This window comes from Mobula birostris, chromosome 32, assembly GCF_030028105.1.
Source record: "Mobula birostris isolate sMobBir1 chromosome 32, sMobBir1.hap1, whole genome shotgun sequence".
Lineage (NCBI taxonomy): Eukaryota > Metazoa > Chordata > Chondrichthyes > Myliobatiformes > Myliobatidae > Mobula > Mobula birostris.
The window spans coordinates 7,601,294-7,613,467 of NC_092401.1; the positions used below are offsets into that span (position 1 = coordinate 7,601,294).

Sequence of the window (12,174 nt, forward strand, 5' to 3'; positions counted from 1 at the left end):
AAATTCTGACTGATTTACTTCCTGGCGTAGTGGTAGTTAATAGTCTTATTTCTCTGCCACTCAGTCAGCCACTCCCATGTGGGAGGAGTTCACATACTCCACAAGCAGAAGTTATCAATCACGTTCAGTTGAGTTTCCTGCATGCTGGTGTCCAACTTCATCTTTCACTACACGGAAAATTCTGACTGATTTACAGTTCTTACTGGGAACACACACAACATTCAGGAACTCAGCAGGTCAGGCAGCATCTATGGAGAGGGTCAAGACCCCTCATCAAGACTGGTGAGGAAATGGGGGAAAAATCAGAACAAGGTAGAGGGAGTCCAAGCTGGAAGGTGATAGATGAAGCCAAGTGAGAAGTTAGGTGGGGATAAGGCAAGAATCTGGAACATGATAGGTGGAAAATGTTAAGGGTTGAAGGAGGAATCTGGTAGGAGTGGAAAGTGGAAAAAGGGGAAGGAAGAAGGGTGTATACAGGGAAGTGATTGGCAAGTGAGGAAGAGAAAGTGTATGAGGTGGATCCAGAAGGGGAAATAGAAAAGGGGAGGGGAAACAAATTACTCGAAGTTGGAGATATCGATGATCATGCCATCAGGTTGGAGACCACCCGAATGGACTATAAGGAGTTGCTTCTCCAACCCGAGTGTGGCCTTGTAGGAGAATCTGGAAGTTGGACTATCAAGCCAAAAACATGCCTTCTTGCAGTGACAGCACCATGCAATGATCCTCCCTTCCTTTTCCAGTTTATGGGAGGGTTATGCTGGGACAGCCAATGGTGCCAGATGATTGGGAATAATGTGAGGAAACTCAATGATACAGAAACTAGTGTCCTCTGCATGATCCTCTAACCTCATCCGCAAGACCAATGTTGGCTATCAATAGGCTTCAATAGGTACATTTAGTGTCAGAGAAGGGTATACTGTACAATAAATTCTTTTTCTTTGCAAACATCACAAGATGCTGCTTCTATGGAAAAGAGTAAACAGTCGATCTCTTAGGCTGAGACTCTTCATCAGGACTGAAGAAAAGAAGATGAGAAGTCAGAGTAAGAAGGTGTGGGAGGGGAAGAATACAAGGTAGTGGGTGATAGGTGTGTCACGAACCCCGTGACGGGAATGAAGAACCAGCAGAGATGGAAAACACTTTGGAGTCCAGTATTGCTATTAACTAATAATATTTATTAGTAACTACGCAATACAGTAAACTAAGTGAAGATAAATTAATCAGGTCAGCAACGATTATATCTGAATAAGTATATCAGTAAGTGAGGAAATATATGTATTTGAAAAACCAAGCTTCTTTAAGTCTAGGGGTAAAAAGATACAGTCTTACGATGTTGATTAATGTTAGTTTGTGGTATTTAGTTGAAGATCGATGGGGGGGGAGAAGAGGGGGGGGGAGGACACACACACGGGGACACACACACACACACACACCCAGTATATGACCCCAACAGACTGGCAGGTGATGTGTTGCCTCACCTGGTAGGACTGTTTGATGCCCTGAATGGTAGTGAGGTAGGCAGTGTAGGGGCATGTGGAGATGTGGAGAACTTGTTGCCTTGTTCCGCTTGCAAGAATAAGTGCCAGGAGGGAGATCAGTGGTGGTGGTGGGGGGGGGGGGGGTGGACGAATGGACAAGGGAGTCATGTAGGGAGCGGTACCCGTGGAAAGCAGAAAGCATGTGGGGGGGGGGCGGATCCTGTTGGAAATGGCAGATGTTACAGAGAATTATGTGCTGAACATGAAGGCTTGTGGGGTGGTAGGTGACAACTAGAGGAACCCTATCCCTGGTGGGGTGGCAGGAAGGTGGCGCGAGGGCAGAGATATGTGAAATGGAATAGATGTGGGCGAGGGCAGCGTTGATGGTGGAGGAAGAGAAGCCCCTTTCTTTGAAGGGAGACACCCCTTCGAGTGGGATGAAAAGCCTCATCCTGAGAGCAGATGCCATGGAACTGAGAGAAGGGGATGATATTTTTTCCAAGGGACAGGATGGGAAGAAGTCTTGTCCATGTAGCTGTGAGAATCAATGGATTAAAAGACATTAGTAGATAAGCAGTCTCCAAAGATAGAGACAGATTGAGAAATGGGAGGGAGATGTTGGAAATGGACCAGGTAAATTTGAGGGCAGGGTGGAAGTTGGAGGCAAAGTTGATAAAGTTGACGAGCTCGACAGGGGCGCAGGAAGCAGCAGCAATGCTGTCATCGATGGAGCGTAGGAAAGGTGGGAGAGTGATACCAGTGCAGGCTTGGAACATAGACTGTTCCACGTAGCCGACAAAAAGGGAGGCATAGCAGGGACCCATGCCAGTGCCCATGGCTACACCTTTGGTTTGAAGGCGCAGAAGGGGAAATTATTGAGAGCGAGGACCGGAGCTGCCAGACGGAGGAAGAGTGGTGGTGGAGGGGAACTGGTTGGGTCTGGTGTTCAGAAAGAAATGGAGAGGCTTTCCTGGTTGGGAGGTGGGGGGAATGGAAGTGTATAGGGACTGGATATCCATAGTGAAAATAAGATGATTGGGACCAGGAAATTTGAACTCATTGAAAAGATCCAGAGCGTGTGAAGTGTCATGGAAGTCTGCTGCCGGATCTGCCCGGAACCAAACGGAAGGCCATCCAGGACAATAGCAGGCAGGGGCTGTGTCACGGTGGGGTGCTGGGAACAGACCCAAATGTGAGACACAGACTCTGAAGTACAAGGAACAGGACTTGACTGGAGTAGAGACATGACAGGATACAGACAAGGAACAGGGACAAGAACGCAGACTTGGGTTAGGGAAAGCGGGACCAGGACTAGGAACCATGGACTAGGAGACAAGGCTTGGACTCCGAGCCCAAGACTGGACAAGGACCCAGAACCTGGGTCTTGCCTCGGGCTCAGACCCCAGAACCAGGCAAGGACATGACGTGGCTCAAGGACGGGATGTGGCTGGGGTCTAGAGGCCTGAGCTTGGAGACAGGCTGGGGGCTTGGGCTCTTGGAGCTTGGCTGTGGGATCCTCGGGGCTTGGGCTCTTGGAGCTTGGCTGCGGGATCTTCGTCTTGAAATGCGGAGGCTGATAACTCAGAGGCTGGAGCTGAGACCCCGACTGGGAACTAAACATCAACGTAGAGCCAGGACTTATCCTTCGACAAGCCGGGACTCATCTTTAACACGACACTAACATGAGCCAGGACTTATCCTAAGACAAGCCAGGACCCAAATTCATCTCCACACCAAGATGGGACAGGTCCCTCCATCAGGTAATGGTAGAACAGCCAGACTTACCCAACAGAGGCAAGGACAAGACAAGACAGATACCCCCCCCCCCCCTCCACCCACAGGGCAAGAGCAAAACAGCCTGACTTACCCTAGAGGCAGGGACAAGAAGAGACAAACACCAAAGAACAACAGACAGTTCCATCTCTGCTCCGGGGAAGCTCCGAGTCTCAGTTCGGCCAGCAACCTCAGCTGGCTGCGGAAACAGCCAGATCCCTACCTAGCTTGGGGTGGCTGGCAGCCACTCAGCTCGCCCGGGAAACAGCCGAATCCATACCGCAAAGACCACGCCAACGAGTGGCAACAAGGCTCCATGAGGCAGTGGTCCTCCAACCAGGCCTAGAGATCACAAATGGTTTGACTAGCCTTCCACCAGCAGGTTGCTCCAAGGGGGACTGACAAGACAAACCAGCAGCCCGCACTGTCTGTCTGCCTGTGTCTTGTTTTACGGCGGTTGGCACCCAGCTTAATGGTGCATTACCGCCACCTTCTGCTCCAGAGTGTGCAATAGACGTACATTCTAAATCCCTTCACCCAATCTCTCTCTCTCTCTCTCACACACACACACACACACACACACACCCCCTAACCTATACTTCATCCTCCCATCTTTGGCCATCCTAGTTCCCTATTCCTGTTTATCAGTCATATCATATAAAAAACCCCTGTACCCCTTAAGCAAGTTAAAAATACCCTAACCTGTGCTCTCTCACCCATGCCCAGCAACCCTTTTAATGTGAATTCCTGCACCCCCAATTCCCTTAGTTTAATTCTCATCATCTCTCTCTGTATCCCATACTTGCTGCAACTCAGAACTACATGTTCTACTGACTCCTCTTCCTGACATTCCTCACACAATCCTGTGTTTCCCTATCATTTTCAATGTTTTGTTTAATGCACAGTGTCCCAGCCTTAACCTAGTCCACACAGTTTCCTCTCTTCTGTTTCCACTAACTACCCTAGTATCTGCAACACATTTTTTGTATTTGATATAAATGCCTCCCTTCCCCCTCCCTGTCCCATCTTTCTTGCCACATTTGGTTGACTTTTTCCCAGATTACACACTTAACCTCTGCTTTACTGATACTAATGTGCATTTCTATGTTTTCTTTCTTTAACACCCTCTTTGCCAACTCATCCACCCTCTCATTCCCCTTCACCCCTACATGTGCTGGAGCCCATAGAAATTTTACCTGACCTCCCTGATTTGCAATGCTTGCAACTAACTGAAGGATTTCATAAAGTACAGGTTGCCGACTGTTTGTGTGAAAAGACCTTAAACTTGCTAGAACTGAGGATGAATCTGAGCATATCAATGCTTTGACTTGTCTGGCTTTCTGCACCCATCACAATGCAACCAACACTGCCAGCATCTCCACTGTAAACACCCCTAACTTAATAGATGTTCTTCTGCTGATTCTAATTTCTTTTGCTGGTATAGCCACCCCAAACCCTGTCACTCCTGTTTCAGGTTCCTTCGCACCATCCGTATAAATGTGAGTATAATCACTATACGTTTCCATCACATGACAGTTAAATGCATTTACCAAATCAGTTTTAGATCTTCCTTTCCTTTTTACCTCTAACAAATGCCAGTCTATGTCGGGCCATACAAGCTTCCATGGAGCTACAACCGGATAAACTACTGAAGGACTTAGCCTTAGATCAAACACTCCACATTCTTTAGCAATGTCATTCCCTACCAGACTAAAGGTATCCCTCTGAAACCTCCCATTTTCCCAGCACTCCTGCAACACTCCTTTAGCAGGATGAGAATCATTGTGCCCCTGCAAGTTAGCCCAGTAGTTTGCCATCAGTTGCAAACTTCTTAGTTCCAAAGGCATTATTCCCATTTCTACCTGTAGGGCTGACACTGGTGACATTTTAAAAGCCCCATTGCACACTCTCAAAGCCTGAGCCTGAATCACATCCACTTTCCCTTTTTTACATTTCTCCTCAACTTTCCTGATATGGTCTGCCCATGTTAATCGTGAATCAAATATAACTCCCAGAAATTAAAATGATTCAACCCTTTCTAATTCAATCTCATACATCCTTAACTTCTTCCCTACCTCAATTCTTTTCCTGGTAAAAAATACAATTTGAGTTTTTTCTACTGAAAATCCACATCCCCAATCATAACCCCACTCCACCACTTTATCAATTGCTTCTTGTAGTTTCCTGATTATATGCTCCATGTTCCTGCCTCTTTTCCACAAGGCCCCATCATCCGCAAACAGTGACCTACCTATATCCACTGGTACCTTTGTGAAGACATCATTGATCATAATGATGAAAAGTAACGGGCTAATCACACTACCTTGAGGTGTGCCATTTCCCACTATGTACTGTTTTGATAATTCTGATCCAATCCGAGCTTGAATTTTTCTACCAAACAAAAAATCTTTAATCCAATTGAAAACTCTCCCACCAACCCCCATCTTGTGCAGTTTAATTAATAATCCTTCCTTCCACATCATACCATAGGCTTTTTCAATGTCAAAAAACACTGCAACTACCTTATTTATTACTTTATTTGCCTGGGCCTTCCTTATTTCAGTCTCTAACCTTATAACTGAGTCCATGGAATTCCTTGCCTTTCTAAAACCACTCTGATAACTTGCCAGCATTCCCCTCTTCTCAAGTTCATACAACAACCTTTCTGTTATCATCCTTTCCATTATCTTACATATATTTGATGTTAACGCTATTGGTCTGTAGCTAGTGGGTTTTGATGGATCCTTGCCAGGTTTCCTTACTGGAATTACTACTGCTTCTTTCCATGCACTTGGTAATCTTCCCTCCTCCCACACTGTTATAAAAATGCAGCAACTTCAAGAGCGCTCCTTCTCCTAGATTTTTTAGCATCATAGAGAATATCAGATCTTTCCCTGGGGAGGTTGGTCTCGATCTCTTTATTGCTCTCAGCATTTCTGCTAACGTAAATGGATCATCAATTATATCATCTGTTCCTTCCCTCCTGTTTAACACACCTGGGTGTTGACTCATTGTTCTTTCCCTTCTCCTTCTCCAGACAAATTTTCTGAACTGTGTATCTGTACAAATGACTTGGCCATGATCTCAGCCTTATCCCTACTGGAGAGTGTCGTTTCCTCCTCAGATATCATTACTGGATATTCCCATTCCCTTCTATCTCCTCCCATCCTCTTAATCATTCCCCATACCTCTCCCACAGGTGTTGTTCTTCCTATTTTGTTGCAAAAGCTCCTCCAACTTGCCCTTTTAGCTTGACGTATAGTTCTTCTCACCACTGCCTGTGCTTTCTTATATTGATATTTATATTAAATGCTGCATATTATGGGTTCTTTTAACCAACCTGAATGCTCTATTTCTGTTTTTTACAGCCTGACAACATTCCTCTGTCCGCTGTGGTACCAGTTTTCTATTCATCCTATTTTTACTCCTGGGTATAGATCCTTCTGCTGCCATAATGATTGCTGAAGTCACCTGGCTGTTTTATTCATCTATATTTCCAGAAATATCAATCTTTGTCAATGCTTCTTCACTCAACTTCTGGAACTTACCCCAGTCTGCTTTTCCAAACACCCACTTTGGGATTCCACCATCTCATCTTAATTCAACTCTTTCACCCACTGAACGTAAAACTGGGTAGTGTTCACTGCCTACTGTTGAAGCAGTTCAAACTCCCCAGTTACTAACGGCAGCCAACGTATTAGACACTAACGTAATATCTAATACTGACTCAGTTCCTGTTGTTATGTCTATCCTTGTACCTCTACCATCATTCATACACACCAAATCCCTTTCTTCCATCAAATCTTCAATTACCTTTCCATTTGGATCTGTAATCTGATCCCCCCATATTGTGCTATGAGCATTGAAATCTGCACACCACACTGCTTTATGGCTGTTTTGTCCTTGTATCCTTAATAGGCTGTCCAAATCCAACCTTTTACATGGATTGTAGTAGTTAATTATAACCACTCCCTCCCCTCTCTCCCACACTTCCACCACTATGTATTCCTGATCATTTCCTTTTTCCAGTACCGTATATGGTATACCTTGCTTGATTAACATAGCACAACCCCCTCCTCCCCCTAGATTTCTATCTTTCCTTATCATTGTATACCCATATATCACAAAGTCTAAAGTTGGTTTCAACTAAGTTTCCTGAATACACACTACAACCATTTCTTTAATAAAGTGCTTGAATTCCTGGCTATTGACCAGTAAGCTCCTTGCATTCCATTGTAAAAGAATCACCATAATTAGTATTTACCAACTCATGACACTTCCTGGCTTGACTGATTACTGAGGTTCTCCCTCACTTCCTCCCATGTCAGTCCTATTAACCGTAAATGGTTTACTGCTGCTTTTACCACCAGCTGAATTTTGTCACTTTTTGACTTTACCTCAGCAGTACTATTAATCACTCCTGCAATGAATGTTACTAGAGCCTTTTTGTCTACATAAATCCTGTCATTCGTTCTTTGTTGCATCTCTCGTATCCCTATTACTCCCTGTTCATTAGGAGCATTATTCTGTTCTCTTGACATTCTTACAGCTTCTGCATAAGTGATTTTTTTTTCCACTCTTATTTCTTGAATTTTATTCTCCCGTCTCATAACCTCACACCCACCATATGCCACATTATGAGCTCCTCCACAATTGCAGCATTTTGGTTGCACTCCTGTTCCGCACTTTCCATATTCATGATTATACCCACATCTAGCACATCTCCTCTGCGTTTTACAGTTTTTAGCTATGCATCCAAACCTTTGACAATTATAGCACCTCAGTGGCCTTGGCACATACACCCTTACTGAGTAACTCATGAAACCCAGGAACACCTTCCTTGCCACTCCTTCTTCAAATTCAATCAATACTGATTCACTTTCCTTTTTCACTCCCTCCTTTGTTGTTTTCAGTCTTTGAACATTCATTACTTTCCCTTCTTTGATATTCCTCTTTAACTCCTCCATATTTATACTCATTGGTACCCCCGTGATCACTCCTTTACAACCACTATTTTGTGCTCCCACCCTCCCTGTGTAATCCACCTTGCATTTTCCTATCTCTTTTAGCTTGAGTGCTTTCTCAAGTTATTCCTCATTCACACATCTTACCAATAAGTTGCCATCATTAAGGACTTTTGCAAATACTATTTCCCCTATCTTATTTGTCAGAGTTCTTGTTAGTACAAACAGGTTAATTTTCTTCATATGTTCCTGAGCCTTCTCATTAAACCTAATTATGACAACACCTACTCTGTGAACTTGTTCATCTTCCTCACTTTCAGAGCTCTCTCCACTGTCATTTCTTATTCTTTTATTCCCTTTGTCTCAGTTTTCATTCATCCATCCCCTCACTATCTCATTCCCTTTATTTCTCCCTTCAAAATAATCCATCTCTCCCCAGCTGCCGACTTCTGATCCCAAATTCCTACGCCACTACTTCTCCACTTTGTTTCCCTCAACCCCTGCCATCTTGTCCACCATTACCAGACCCACACAACCCCCTCCCAGCAATTCCCATTCCTTCCCCACTCTCTTTCCCTCAACAAGTTCCAAACCACATTCACACATCAATTCCCAGCCAGCAACCCACACTCAACCCCAAGGCTACTTATATTGCAAGCCCAAAGATGGGAAGCAGGTGTCTATGATTAACTCAAACAAGGGACAGCTGGAAGACCTGGAGTCCTGAGTCCACGGACCGGACAGTGAACCGGAATGCGGACTGCATGGACTGGACCATGACAGGCTGGCTCAACTCCTGCAGCGGTATGTTGAGGTTACGGGCAGTCCCCAAATCCAGGAAATTACCAGCTGCCCTTGGGTCCAAACAAAGAATTCTCCTTTTGTGGATTCTTTCCCCAGGAGATCTCTGCCTTCAGCATGACACCGAAACCTGTGGGGTTGGGAGTGGTGACTGCAACCATCACAGTCCACCTGACACTGAACTTCGGACATTCGGCCCGCAGGTGACCTGCTTCCCCGCAGTAATATCAGCGACCCCAACTCTAACGCAGGAACCTCTCATCGATGGAGGGTCTGGCGTGCCCGGTTTGCATGGGTTGACAGGATCCGAAACAGGAGATGGGCTAGTCATTGTCAGAGGTCGTGACGTGGAACTGTGACACATTGAGGCCAGGCTCGGATTAGCCCTCTCCGACCTTTTGAGGTAGTCCTACTCTCGCTCTGGCAAGCGATTATCAAGGCGATGGACTGATCAATCAGAGCCTCCAAGTCCTCTACCAGCTTCCCCAAGCCAAGGGTATCATTTAATTTGCTTGGGCGGCTGTGGTGGTAGAGAGTGACCAAGACCACTCTTGGACCAAAGTCCGAAACTCAGTGACGTAGTCGGCTGCTGACCAACTACCCTGACACACCTTCATCAGACGGTCCGATCTCTGTTTGCTTCAGCAGGATGATGGAACGCCCTCCTCATGGCACCCATGATTTTCTCCAGATCGGAGCAAATCTCCGACCCTCGCACCCAATGCGCGGTGGCTCAGGTGAGGGCTCTCCCAGTCAGGACAGAGGTCATTAAGGCCATCTTTCTGCTCTCCAAAGAGTAGTGGGACGGCTGGCAGTTGAACACCAATGAATATTGAGTAAAGAAGCCACGGCAAGAGACCAGGTCATTACTGAATCTCTCTGGGGCCGGAAGTTGTACTGGTACCGCAGAGCAACCCATAGCCTCACCTGAATGACTCTGGAGTTCTCCCTTTGATAGTTAGCACATGACAACCTGGAGGTGGTGTATCTCCAGGCTCTGTCTTGACATCTTCTTGCTGTGGCTGGCCACAGCTGACAAAAAGGCTCCAATACCCCACTGGATCCATGTTATAGGAAACATGAAATAGGAATTGATATGAAAGGTGAAGGGAGTAATGAATTAGAAGTATTATATATGAATGCACAAAATATAGGAAATAAAGTAGATGAGCTTGGGACACAGTTGGAAATTGGCAAGTATGATGTTGTGGGAATAGCAGAGACATGGCTTCAAGTGGACAGGACCTGGGAAATGAATATTCAAGGGTATACGTTCTATCGAAAAGACAGACTGATGGGCAGAGGGGGTGGGGTGGCTCTGTTGGTGAGGAATGATAGCCAGTCCCTTGCAAGGGGGGACATAGAATCAGGAGATGTAGAGTCAGTATGGATAGAACTGAGAAATTCTAAGGGTAGAAAGACCCTAATGGGAGTTACCTACAGGCCCACAAACAGTAGTCTGGATGAAGGGTGTAAGTTGAATCAAGAGTTAAAATTGGCATGTCGCAAAGGTAATGCTACAGTTGTTATGGGGGATTTCAACATGCAGGTAGACTGGAAGAATCAGATTGGTACTGGACCCCAAGAAAGGGAGTTTGCGGAGTCCCTCCGAGATGGATTCTTAGAACAGCTTGTACTGGAGCCTACCAGAGAGAACGCAATTCTAGATTTAGTGTTGTGCAATGAACCGGATTTGATCAGGGACCTCGAGGTAAAGGAGCCATTAGGAGGTAGTGACCATAATATGATAAGTTTTAATCTACAAATCGAGAGGGAGAAGGGAAAATCAGAAGTATCAGTATTACAATTGAACAAAGGGAACTATGGTGCTATGAGGGAGGAGATGGCCAAAGTTCAATGGAACAATACCCTAGCAGGGATGACAGTGGAACAACAATGGCAAGTGTTTCTGGGAATAATGCAGAAGGTGCAGGATCAGTTCATTCCAAAGAGGAAGAAAGATCCTAAGGGAAGTAAGGGGAGGCCGTGGCTGACAAGGGAAGTAAAGGACAGTATAAAGATAAAAGAGAAGAAGTACAACATAGCAAAAATGAGTGGGAAGCCGGAGGATTGGGAAACTTTTAAAGAGCAACAGAAGATAATTAAAAAGGCAATACCCAGAGAAAAATTGAGGTACGAAGGTAAACTAGCCAAGAATATAACGGAGGATAGTAAAAGCTTCTTTAGGTATGTGAAAAGGAAAAAAATAGTTAAGACCAAAATTGGGCCCTTGAAGACAGAAAAAGGTGAATTTATTATGGGGAACAAGGAAATGGCAGACGAGTTGAACAGGTACTTTGGATCTGTCTTCACTAGGGAAGACACGAACAATCTCCCAGATATAATAGTGGCCAAAGGACCTAGGGTAATGGATGAACTGAAGGAAATTTATATTAGGCAGGAAATGGTGCTGGATAGGCTGTTGGGTCTGAAGGCTGATAAGTCCCGGGGACCTGATGGTCTGCATCCCAGGGTACTTAAGGAGGTGGCTTTAGAAATCGTGGACGCATTGGTAATCATTTTCCAATGTTCTATAGATTCAGGATCAGTTCCTATGGATTGGAGGGTGGCTAATGTTGTCCCACTTTCCAAGAAAGGAGCGAGAGAGAAAACAGGGAATTATAGACCAGTTAGCCTGACATCAGTGGTGGGAAAGATGCTGGAGTCAATTATAAAAGATGAAATTACGACACATTTGGATGGCAGTAACAGGATAGGTCTGAGTCAGCATGGATTTACGAAGGGGAAATCGTGCTTGACTAATCTTCTGGAATTTTTTGAAGATGTAACTATGAAAATGGACAAGGGAGAGCCAGTGGATGTAGTGTACCTGGACTTTCAGAAATCCTGTGATAAAGTCCCACATAGGAGATTAGTGGGCAAAATTAAGGCACATGGTATTGGGGCAGAGTACCGACATGGTTCGAAAATTGGCTGGTTGACAGGAAACAAAGAGTAGCGATCAATGGGTCCCTTTCGGAATGGTAGGTGGTGACCAGTGGGGTACCGCAGGGTTCAGTGCTGGGACCGCAGCAGTTTACAATATACATTAATGATTTAGATGAAGAGATGAAAAGTAGCATTAGCAAATTTGCAGATGACACAAAGCTGGGTGGCAGTGTGAAATGTGAGGAGGATGTTATGAGAATGAAGTG

The 12,174-nt window shown here is 45.2% G+C and overlaps 1 protein-coding gene across 1 annotated transcript in view; it reads right to left on the reverse strand.

Annotated features, from left to right (window-relative positions):
* LOC140191124 (vascular cell adhesion protein 1-like) overlaps positions 1 to 12,174 on the reverse strand; it is a 69,785-nt gene that overhangs the window by 13,945 nt on the left and 43,666 nt on the right. The window lies entirely within an intron of this gene.